Genomic DNA, 11424 nt, shown 5'->3' on the forward strand with positions numbered 1-11424 from the left:
GCTGCAGTCGTGATTGCATCTGAGGAGAATGGATCTGGCTCCTCTGAAGGGTCCCCCAGCCCAGACACTGCAAACTGCATGCCAACCTCAGGCAGCTTCTCATTCCCCTCTACCAGGAACACATCCATAATGTGAAACTCCTCCCTGGGGTCGCTAGTCTATGTACCATCCTCCCCCAGAAGTTCACCAAATTCACCCCCATCATTACCCACATTCCACTTCACATTGCCCTCTCCAAAGATGCCAGACAATTACCAAAGCCACTGGGGTCCGCTCTGTCTTCTGGGGCTTCTTCGGAGTCATCATATCTACCAACAATATACTGTATCTTCTTACTTTCATCACCAAGCACTTCACCCACGTCACTTAGAGAATCTCCCAAGTCACCTAGCTACTCTCCAACCATCTCCAGATTTCTGTGAGAGTCAGCCTGTTACCCACAGGAAACACTTTACTAACTCATGGACCTCACTGGGTTCCTCCCCCATGTCCCTTATCACTTCACCCCCAGTGCTCAGAGAATCTCCTGTGTTATCTACTCTCCCAAGTCACCTAGCTACTCTCCCACCATCCCCAGATTTATGGGACAGTCAGCCCATCACCCACAGGAAACACTTCCTAACTCACAGACCTCACTAGGTCTCTCCAAATGTCTCCCCTCTTCACAGCAAGGACTCTCAGATATCCCCCTGGGTTCCCACACTGAAATCATATCTCACTTGGACATAGGCATGGCCTTCCAGCCACTCTGCATTATTGTCCTTTTATTCAAAGATGTGGCCAAATCACTGACCAGCATGATGTACTTACTGGCCATATCTACCAAGTCAGAGGGGAAGAGAGGAAAAAATAAAACAAGATGAAACCAGTGAGGGAGACAAACCTTAAGAGACTCTTAACTATAGGAAACAAACTGAGGGTTGCTGGAGGGGAGGGGGTTGGGGGGTTGGGGTAAGTGGGTGACGGGCATTAAGGAGGGCATGTGATGTAATGAGCACTGGTGTACAGGCAACTGATGAATCACTGAACTCTACCTCTGAAACTAATGATACACTATATGTTAATTAAATTTAAATAAAATAAGATAAAAAGTGCACAATTTGGTTGTTTTGTGTGTATTCACATAGTTGTGCACCATCACAACAATCAAGTTTAGAACATTTTTATCACTCCCAAAAGAAACCCTGTAAACATTAGCAGTCACTTCTCACCTTGTGTCCAACATTCACCCCCACCCTCAGCCCTAGGTAACCAATAATCTCTCTGTCTCTAAGGCTCTGCCTATTCTGGACATTTCATATAAAGGTAATCATATAATATGTGATTTTTTCATTTAGCATAATGTTTTCAAGGCTTATCCATATTATAGAGTGTACCACAACTCCATTCCTTTTTATTATTGAATAATAATCCACTGTATGAATATATCACATTTTCTCTATCCATTCATCAGTTAATGGACATTGGCTTATTTGTACTTTTTGGCTATTATAAATAATGTTTCTGTGAACATTCATGTACAAGATTTTGTGTGAACATGTTTTCTCTCTGGTACCTACCTATAGAGTAGGATTGCCAAGTGTATGGAAACTTTATGTTTAAAAATCTGAGGAGCGGGCGCCTGGGTGGCTCAGTTGGTTAAGCGACTGCCTTAGGCTCAGGTCATGATCCTGGAGTCCTGGGATCGAGTCCCGCATTGGGCTCCCTGCTCAGCAGGGAGTCTGCTTCTCCCTCTGACCCTCCTCCCTCTCATGCTCTCTGTCTCTCATTCTCTCTCTCTCAAATAAATAAATAAAATCTTTAAATAAATAAATAAATAAATAAAAATAAAAAATAAAAATAAAAATCTGAGGAGCAACCAGCCTGTTTTCCAGAGTGACTGAAGCATTTTACACCTCCAGCAGTGTGCAAGGGTTACAATTTTTCTACATCCTTGACGACATTTGTTATTATCTGTGTTTTTTGTTCTAGCCATCCTAGTGAATGTGAGGTGGTGTCTCTTTGTGGCTTTGATTTGCATTTCCCTGCAGGCTAATGACACTGAGCATCCTTTAATGGGCTCATTGTCCATTTGTATTTCTTCTTTGAAGAAATGTGTATTCAAATCATTTGCCTGTCTTAAAATTCGGTTGTCTTTATTATTGAGTTGTAAGCACTATTTTTGTATTCAAGGTATAAGCTCCTTATCAGATGCATGATTTACACATGACATTTTTATTCGCTAGTCTTTTGTTGAGAATGTTTGCATCGATATTCATGAAAGACATTGGCATATAGTTTTCTTGAGATGTGTCATTCCCTGATTTTGGTGTCATGGCAATAGTGGCCTTATAAATGAACTGGGATGTGTTTCCTTGTCTTATATTTTTTGGAAGAGTTTGTGAAGAATTGCCACTAATTCTGGAGTTTTCTTTGTGCTTTTAAAAAATTATTAATTCTCTTCTCATAAGTCTATTCTGATTTTCTATTTATTCTTGAGTCAATTCTGATTATTTGTGTCTTTCTAGGGATTTGCTAATTATCTAATTTGTTGGCATATAGTTGTTCATAGTATTCCCGTATAATCCTTTTTGTATCAGAAAGGTCAGTAGTAATATTCCCTCTTTAACTTTTGATTTCAGTAATTTGAGTCTTTTTCTTTTTTTCTTAGTCAGTCTAGCTAAATATTTGTACATTTTGTTGATCTTTTCAAAGAACCTACTTTTGGTGTCATTGATTTTTCTCTGATGGTATTCTATTCTATATTTCATTATTTGCTCTAATCTCATTTCCTCCTGATTGCTTTAATTTGTTCTTATTTCAGTGTCTTAAAGGAAAAGGTTAGATTATTAATTTGAGATTCTTTTTGTTTTAATATAGGTATTTACAGCTGTAAATTTCCCTATAAGTACAGCTTTAGCTACATCCCATAAGTTTGGTATGTTGTGTTTTCATTTTCTTTTTTTTTTTTTTTTAATTCTAGTTAACATATAGTATAATATTAGTTTCAGGAGAATTTAATGATTCTTCACTTACATGTAACACTCAGTGCTTATCACAAGTGCCCACCTTAATATCCATCACCCATTTAACCCATCCTGCTGCCCACCTTCCCTCCAGCAACCCTCAGTGTGTCCCCTATAGTTAAGAGTCTGTTTTATGGTTTGCCTCTCTCTTCCCACATCCCCCCCCCCATGATCCTGTTTCATTTCTCAAATTCCACACATGAGTGAAATCATATGGTATTGGTCTTTCTCTGATTTATTTTTCTTAGCATAATACACTTCTAGTTCCATCCACATCATTGCAAATGGCAAGATTTCATTCTTTTTTATGACTGAGCAATATTCCATTGTGTGTGTGTATATATATACACATCTTCTTTATCCATCCATCAATCAATGGACACTTGGACTTCTTCCATAATTTGGCTATTGTTGATAATGCTGCTATAAATATTAGGATGCATGTGTCTCTTGGAATCAGCATTTTTTATCCTTTGGGTAAATTAGTATATGGTAGTTCTATTTTTAACTTTTTGGGGAACCTCCATACTGTTTTCCAGAGTGGCTGCACCAGTTTGCATTCCTACCAACAGTGTAAGAGGGTTCCCTTTCTCTACATCCTTGCCAACATCTCTTGTTTCCTATGTTGTTGATTTTAGCCATTCTGACAGGTGGTATCTCATTGCAGTTTGATTTGTATTTCCCTGATGATGAGTGATGTTGAGCATCTTTTGTGTCTGTTAGTCAGCTGTATGTCTTCTTTGGAAAAATGTCTATTCGTGTCTTCTGCCCATTTTTTAGCTGGATTATTTGTTTTGGGGGTGTTGGGTTTAAGAGTCCAGAATTCAGTAAGGACTGCAAACTGAGACTGTCAGAGAGAAAAACAGCTAGACAGACCCCCCGTTCTCTTCAGAGATGCAGGCAGGGACATTACATCAGACTCTGTGGGCCAAGCCTGGGATATGGGGACAAATGTGAAACTGACATTGATGGAAACCCAGGTTAGAGATGTAAGTTCTCAGTGGGATGGAGCTGTGCACGTGCCCACATGTGAAGGAATTTGGGAGGGAATGGTATGGAGTTCTTGACAGGCGGGTGGGTCCAGGGGCTAACTGAGGTTGTCCAGGGGAAATGGCCTCAATGCAATGCACCTTGTGTAGTGGGAGAGTCCACAGAATGTTCAGATGGGTGGAAGGAGGGGGTGGAGGGAGTGGTGGTTTGTGGGCACAAAAATATGTTCCTGGCAGGAAGCTGTGATGGCTTTTTCTAGTAAGTGGTCTGCAGACCCAGACTGGTGGAGGCACCAGCTATTGGGTGTAGCTTTCGTATGTTTGGGATGGAATCCTGTACACAGGTGGAATCTGGTGGTGATGAGGTGGGGTGGGGGAGGCAGGGGTGACCTATGAGGTGTGGCTGTAGGTTAGAACAAGATTGAAGATAGTCAAGGCGTCCTCCTGAGTCTAATCCTGGTATACTTATGTGTTTATTAGGCGTGATGATTTGGGCTTGCTGGGTTCAGGAATGTGGTAGGGGTGGAGGGGTGCTACGTGGGTGTTTAGACAAGGAGGAGTCCCCAAATCCACTGTGAGGCTGCGTGGTGCTTGAGCTGAAGACCGCAGGTCGGTGAAGGTAGCGATTTGTTGCTGCAGATTCTGCTACTCAATGGGAGTGTGCTCTGAGTTCAGGCCTGGATGTTTCCGTGGGAGGCGGGATTAGGGACAGGTGTCCAGAGGCCCAAGGCCGTTTAAAGGACCAGTTAAAGCTGCAGATTGGAGCATTGGAGGGGGGCAGGGTTATGGCATAACTCGGTGCATGCGCATGTGTTGGGCGCAATCTGGGTGGGAGCCTCAAGTAGCACAATTCTTGCAGAAGCAGAAAACAGCGCCACCTAGGTGTGTGTGTGGAGGGTGACCTCGTTTTTTCACCGCCGCGCATGTGCGGCAGTGGGCGGGAGGCTCGCCGCCAATCTAGGTGTCCTGGAAGTGGGGCAGGTGAACAGGCTTCCCTAACCAGAGCTTCATCACCCCGGACCTCCCCCTGTGGTGCACGTGGTTCGACCCTTCCGGTCATGGTTTCTACTCTCCCCTACCCCCAGCCCAGGGCGTCTGAGCTGCTGGCCTCGTGGGACCCGCGTGCACGTTTCATGGCTGCTCCCGGTTTCTTTCCCCCACCCGGGTCTCTTAAATGGAAAGTCCCCCCGCGATGCCTTTCATGTGTATTGTCATTGGGATGAAATCAGGAGCGCGGGAAGGTGTTTCCATGGCGGCTTTGTGAACACGGATAATTGCAAACGTCCCTGGGAGACGTAACTGTAGCAGGAAAGTGGAGGGATGCACGGGAATGGTGACCCTGGGAGCACGGATTTGCTGATGGGCGGGGGCGTCTGGCCTGTGTTAGGAGATAAAGCAGGTTACAGTTACCATTTAGTGTATGACCACAACTTTTCCTTTGAGCATGTCTATATGTTGTATGCATAGGAAAACGTTGGCAAGACCCTACAATGTATATGTGTCTTTACCTCATGCTATTACGGATTTTATGTTTCCATTTTTTAAACATTGTGGTAAGATATACATATCACAAAATTTACCATTTTAACATTTTTTAAAAGTGTGCAGGTCAGTGGCATTAAGTACATTCATGTTGTGCAACCATCACCATGTTTCAGCTCTTTATCTGTATTTCTTTTTTTATAGTGCATTTCCTAAGATAAAGACTGAAAAAAAAAAAACCTTAGTTTCCTACATCAATTATGCTTTTCCTTTAATCCATCAAATGAAATAGACTATGCTTTTCATAACAATTTTAGTGAATAGTTAGGGTGTGTATCTGTCATGTGATTATTCTTAGTGCATAAAGTTTTTGCCCAGCTGACTTTTGGAAAGATGTGGTCCAAAAGATTTCTTCTTAAGTCTTGGTTAATGCTTTTTTAAAAAACAGAACAAAACTTTATCTTGAGATACCTGTAGCTTCAGATGTAGCTGTTAAGAAATAATTGAGAAATCTCCTGTACCCTTTACCCAGATTTTCTCAGTAAACATCTCGCAGAACCATAATACAGAATCACAACCAGGGTAGAGACACTGATAGGATCCAGTGATCATGGGCAGAATCCCCAGTTTCCCTTGTACTCATTTTTGCTTGGCTGTGTGTATTCAGTTCTGTACAATTTTACCACCTGTGTAGGCTCATGTTTCTACCACCACATTCAAGATACAGAACAGTGTTGTCACTGCAAGAATGCTTCTTTGTAGGCACACCCTCTCCCCCAACTTAGCACCTTGGCAACCACTGAACTATTCTCTATTTCTATAATTTTGTCATTTCAAGAATGTTTATAAGTGGAATAATGCAAAAGATAGGTAACCTTTTGGGATTGGCTTTTTTTCAACCTCAGAATAATTCTCTGGAGATTCATCCAACTTGTCTCATGTATCAGTAGTTCATTTATTTTTATTGCTGAGCGGTATCCTATGATTTGGATGCACCACAGTTTGTTGAACTATTCACCCATTGAAGGACATCTGGATTGTTTTAAGATTTGGACTATTTCAGAATAAACCTGCTGTGAACCCTTGTGTACAGGTGTTTGTGTGAACATAAATTTCCATTTTTCTGGGGTAAGTCCCAAGAGTGCAGTTGTGTAAAGTGATTTCATATTTAGTTTTTTTTTAAGATTTATTTATTTTAGAGAGAGAGAGAGAGAGTGCTCACAAGCTTGGGGGGGAGGGGCAGAGGGAGAGGGAGAAAGAGAATCTCAAGCAGACTCCCTGCCGACCTTTGAGCCAGAGGTGGGGCTCAATCTCACAACCCATGAGATCACGACCTGAACTGAAACCAAGACTTGGAGGCACAACCAACTGAGCCATCCAGTCACCCCAATTTCATATTTAGTTTTAAAGTAACTTCCAAATTGTTCCAAAGTAGTTGTACCATCGTGAGTGATGTGAATGATCAACGTTGAGTGATCCCTTTTCTCTGCATCCTTGTCAGCAATTGGTGGTGTCACTATTTTTTACTTTGTCAATTCTAATAGATGTGGAGGGATATCTCATTGTGCTTTTAATTTGCATTCCCCTAATGATTAATGAAGTTGAATGTGCTTATATGTGCTTATTTGCCATCTGTGTATATTCTTTGGAGAAATGTCTGTTCATCTCTTGCCATTTCTAATTTCTAATTATATTGTTTAGTTTTGTGCTATTGAGTTTCTTTACATATTCTATATACTAGCCCTTTGTTGGATATGTGGTTTTGGGGGCACGTCATCAAAAAGACATGACTGCTGATTGACCAGCATGTCCATAGCCTGGACACAGGCACTTGGAGGCTCCTCACCCCTCCCCTGTCCTTGGGATGTGGGCTCTGCTTGCCTTTCCCCCCTTCCAGAGCCTGCTTCTAGGACATCATCTTGAAATGATGATGTGGTGTTGAAAACACCTGCACCGTATACATGACTGAGCGCAGTTAGGTCTTCTTTACAAAATTTGAAGATTTGGAGGGCGAGTGTGGGGATCCACTCGTCTTTCAGCCACCCAAGACAAGCCTCATTTATAAGTTCCCTTTGCTTATTAAAATTTCCACCGACTAAACTGGTGTGCCTGCTGGAGTAATTGTGCATTGTGCTCTGTGGCTAGGAAAGGAAGCATATGGTGGTCACGGTGGGCGGGCCTCTATTAGTGGGCAGTTCAACTGGCCACTGATGCCCGACTGGAGGCTGAAGCTCATGTCGGAAAGTTGGAAGAGAAGCTAAAATTAGAAAAGCACATGAGAATGTCCACGAGTCTGGTGGCTTTGGGCTGATAGACATGATGGGAGCCCAGGGTAATAAGTTAGAGACCTTCACATGCCCTTTTGCAAAGCTAAGAGGGTGCAAGCTGCCTTGGACTAAGGCCTGGGTGCTTGTGACTAAGCCTGATTGGGGTGCTCTGACATGGAATCCCTGGGAGAATAATGAGAACGAACAGGAGGTTGTGGTGATTGACAGTGAAGTGGATGGAATGCCCCATGCCATCCAACCCCTAATACAACAGAAAACAAAAGCAAAGCAACAGCAATCCCAAGGCACAGAATAGCCTTCAGTTCAGGAAACACTTATGTTGGGAGAATACACTCCCACTGAGCTTACTGATACCTGCCAAGTTTCAGCAAAAGGCCAGGGAAAATATCCTGGCATGGTTGGTCTGGTTATAGGATACCAGGAGTGCTGGTGTTTCTCTGACCCAGCAGGAGGCAGAGAAAATGAGCATGATCACGACACTCCCTGCTCTCTGGCAGCACCTGTGTGGTGTCCAGGGGATTCAGGGTACTCACTTCCTTATAGGTTGGATTATTTTATCCTGCTGGGAGGCTTGACCCAATGAAGGAATATCTCCCTGGGCATGTGGGACCTTGGAAATCTATAGAGGAGGTATAACAAATTCTCAGAGATCTGGGAATGAGACAGGTGATCTGTGCTCCTGTCTTTGAAGGTCCTGATCAGAACACATTCACTGCAGAGATAAAAGCCAAGATTCTCCAGTTTGCCCCCCAACACTGGTATTCATGCTGAGCCCAGTTATGAGATAAGATATTTACCATGTTGGGCAATCCATTGCTGAACTGCAGGAAACTGACAGGTCCTGGGAATGGACACGGGTGACTGGGAAGGCTAGAGATAGAGAGGAAGCCCAGAAATCCAAAAGGCTATCCCAAATCCCTATACAGGGTCCAGTCAGAATAACCTGGAAGCAAATATGGTATGATCTCATTGCTGCAGGGACCCTGCCTAAACAGATAGATTGGGTTGGCCCATAGAAAGCCTTAAAACCTGAGCAACACTTTAGACCTGTCTCATCTGCTCCTATCATCGCTGATGCCCCACCTGCTCCAGCAGAAGCCTCAGGGATACAGACCCATTTAGGATGGGTGCCCCCCTCATCCTGGGCATAAGATGCAGGCCAAGACTGCCTCTAGGGAAGGGCCATTGGAGGTGATCAGAGGTCCCTTGTTGAGCTCACTATTCATTGGTCCTCCAGACATACATAAAATGCTGACAGCTCTGGTGGGTACTGAGGCTAAATGTACTTTAATATATGGTAACCCTCAGAGGTTTCCTGCCCCCTTCAGTGCCATTGATAGTTATGCAGGACAGACAGTTATAGTCAGAAAGGTCCTCTTGGGCATTCCCCACCCACCCTGAGATTATGAGGTTTTTATCTTTCCAATACCAGGGAACATATTAGACATCGATAGCCTACAAGATGAAACTGCAAATCTCTGATACCTCCAGGTTAGAGTAATCAAACCCACGCTGAAGGGAAGTGCCAGTTGGGAGCCAATAAGCTTGCCATTCCCACATAGAATGGTAAATATCAAACAATATAAACTGCTTGGGTGCATTGGGAAACCATCCAAGAACTACACTGGGTAGGTAGTTGACACCCTGCCTGTAGTAGTTTCAACAGCCCAGGATGGCCAGTAAAAAAGCCAGATGGCTCATGGCAGATGACGATGGACTACTGGACACTAAATAAGGTAGTGTTCCCCAGCCCCATCCATGTGTTTGTGCCCAACACTAACGCCATCTTAGCCACAGTCCTAGGAATATATCATGCTCTGCTGGACTTAGCAAATGCCTTTTTCAGTGTATCTCTGGCCACTGAGTCACAAGATCAGTGCCTTCACCTGGAAGGGGCAACAATGGACTTTTCAAGTGTTCCCCCAAGGTTACCTGCATAGCCCCACTGTATGTCATGGGATGGTAGCCCAAGACCTGTCCCTGTTCTCTTTCCCCACATCAATGAGATGGCAAGAACATACAGTATGTGTGTGTGTGTGTGTGTGTGTGTGTATCTGTATTTACACACATCAGTAGTCTTTATGTCATGGTATTACAGGGGATTTTATGTTTCCATTTTTAAAACATTGTGGTAAAAATATACATAACACTACATTTACCATTGATGTTGTAATGTTAACATATGAAGATTTGCCTTTGTTGCAGGACACCTTGCAGGCTCTGCTGGATCATCTGCGAAGGAGAGGTAAGGCAATGAACCCATAGAAAATTCAAGGCCCAGGCACCACTATAAAGTTTCTGGGAGTTGTCTTGTTGGGTCAGACCAGTGTTGATCCTGAAGCTGTGATTGATAAGATGCAAGCCTACCCAACCCCTAACAGTATGAAAGTGGTGCACACCTTTGTAAGGATATTGGGGTTTATGGAGGACTTTTAGTCCCCACCTGGTGCAGTGCTTCCATCTCTTATATCACCTGATAAAGAGATGGAGGCACTGCATCCCCACGTGTAGGCCTGGGGATCAGAGCAGTAAGCTACCTTTGAAAAGGCGGAAATACTAGTGAAGCAGACTAAAGCTCTGGGCATCTGACAAGTAGGGCTCCCATTTGAGTTAAATGTGTCCATGGCTCCAGAAGGTATGGATTGGGCACTATGGCAGAAACAAGAGATGGAGACAATACCCCCAAGATTTTGGTCTAAGCTCTGGAAATGGGCAGAAAGCTGATACAGCCCCATAGAGCAACAGCTCCCAGCAGAGCACACAGCACTCCTCCAGGTGGAGCCTCTCACTGAGGAGCAACCCATTGCGATGAGAACTTCCCTAGCAAGGGGTGGGTTAAATATATGTTCCCTCGACCCACCTTCACCATGGCTCAAACCCCCACTTGACTAAGTGGTGTGTCTATTTGCATCAGAGGAGTGCTCTGTCCACAAGTCCACTGTCTCTAGAAATGGGGTGCTCCTAGGCCCTATGGAGGATATTTATCCTCTAGATGCCCCACCACTATTTCTATGGCAGACCCACAGCCTGTAAGGAAGGGGCAGGGGAGATTCCTGCTGATGCCTGGTAGGCAGATGGGCCTAGTCAAGGGAACCCACCCACACAGACTGCAGTCCTCTTCAGCCCAACACCAACACCATCTGGATGGAAACAGAAACAAACCATAGCAGCCAGTGGCCTGAGCTCAGAGCAGTCTGGCTGGTGATTGATTACTCATGAGCCCTGGCCGTTAACCCTCCTACACTAACAGCTGGACTGCTCTACAGGGATTAACCCTATGACTTGGACAATGGGAAGCTGAGGGGTGGATGGTTATGAATAATAATCTCTTGCTGGGTCAAGATACATGGAAAGACTTTGGGTCCATCTACAAGAGCCTAAGACAGCCCTCACTGTTATCCATGTCCTGGCTCACAAGGTGCTGATACACCCTTACAATCAGGAAGCTAATGCCCTAGCTCAGGTACAAGTTTTAGCTACTGAGCCCTCAAAAGATACAGCATATTGAGCACATAGAAAGAGTGGCCATTGCAATGCCCAGGTGGGATGGCATATTGCCAGGGATGCTAGATTGCCCTTGGTTAATGCATCAAGAGCCTGTCCTGTATGTTCTAAACAACACCCAAGGCAACTGCCAAAAGTATATCTGGGACCATTCAC

This window comes from Phoca vitulina, unplaced genomic scaffold (assembly GCF_004348235.1).
Source record: "Phoca vitulina isolate PV1807 unplaced genomic scaffold, GSC_HSeal_1.0 scaffold52, whole genome shotgun sequence".
NCBI classification, from domain to species: domain Eukaryota; kingdom Metazoa; phylum Chordata; class Mammalia; order Carnivora; family Phocidae; genus Phoca; species Phoca vitulina.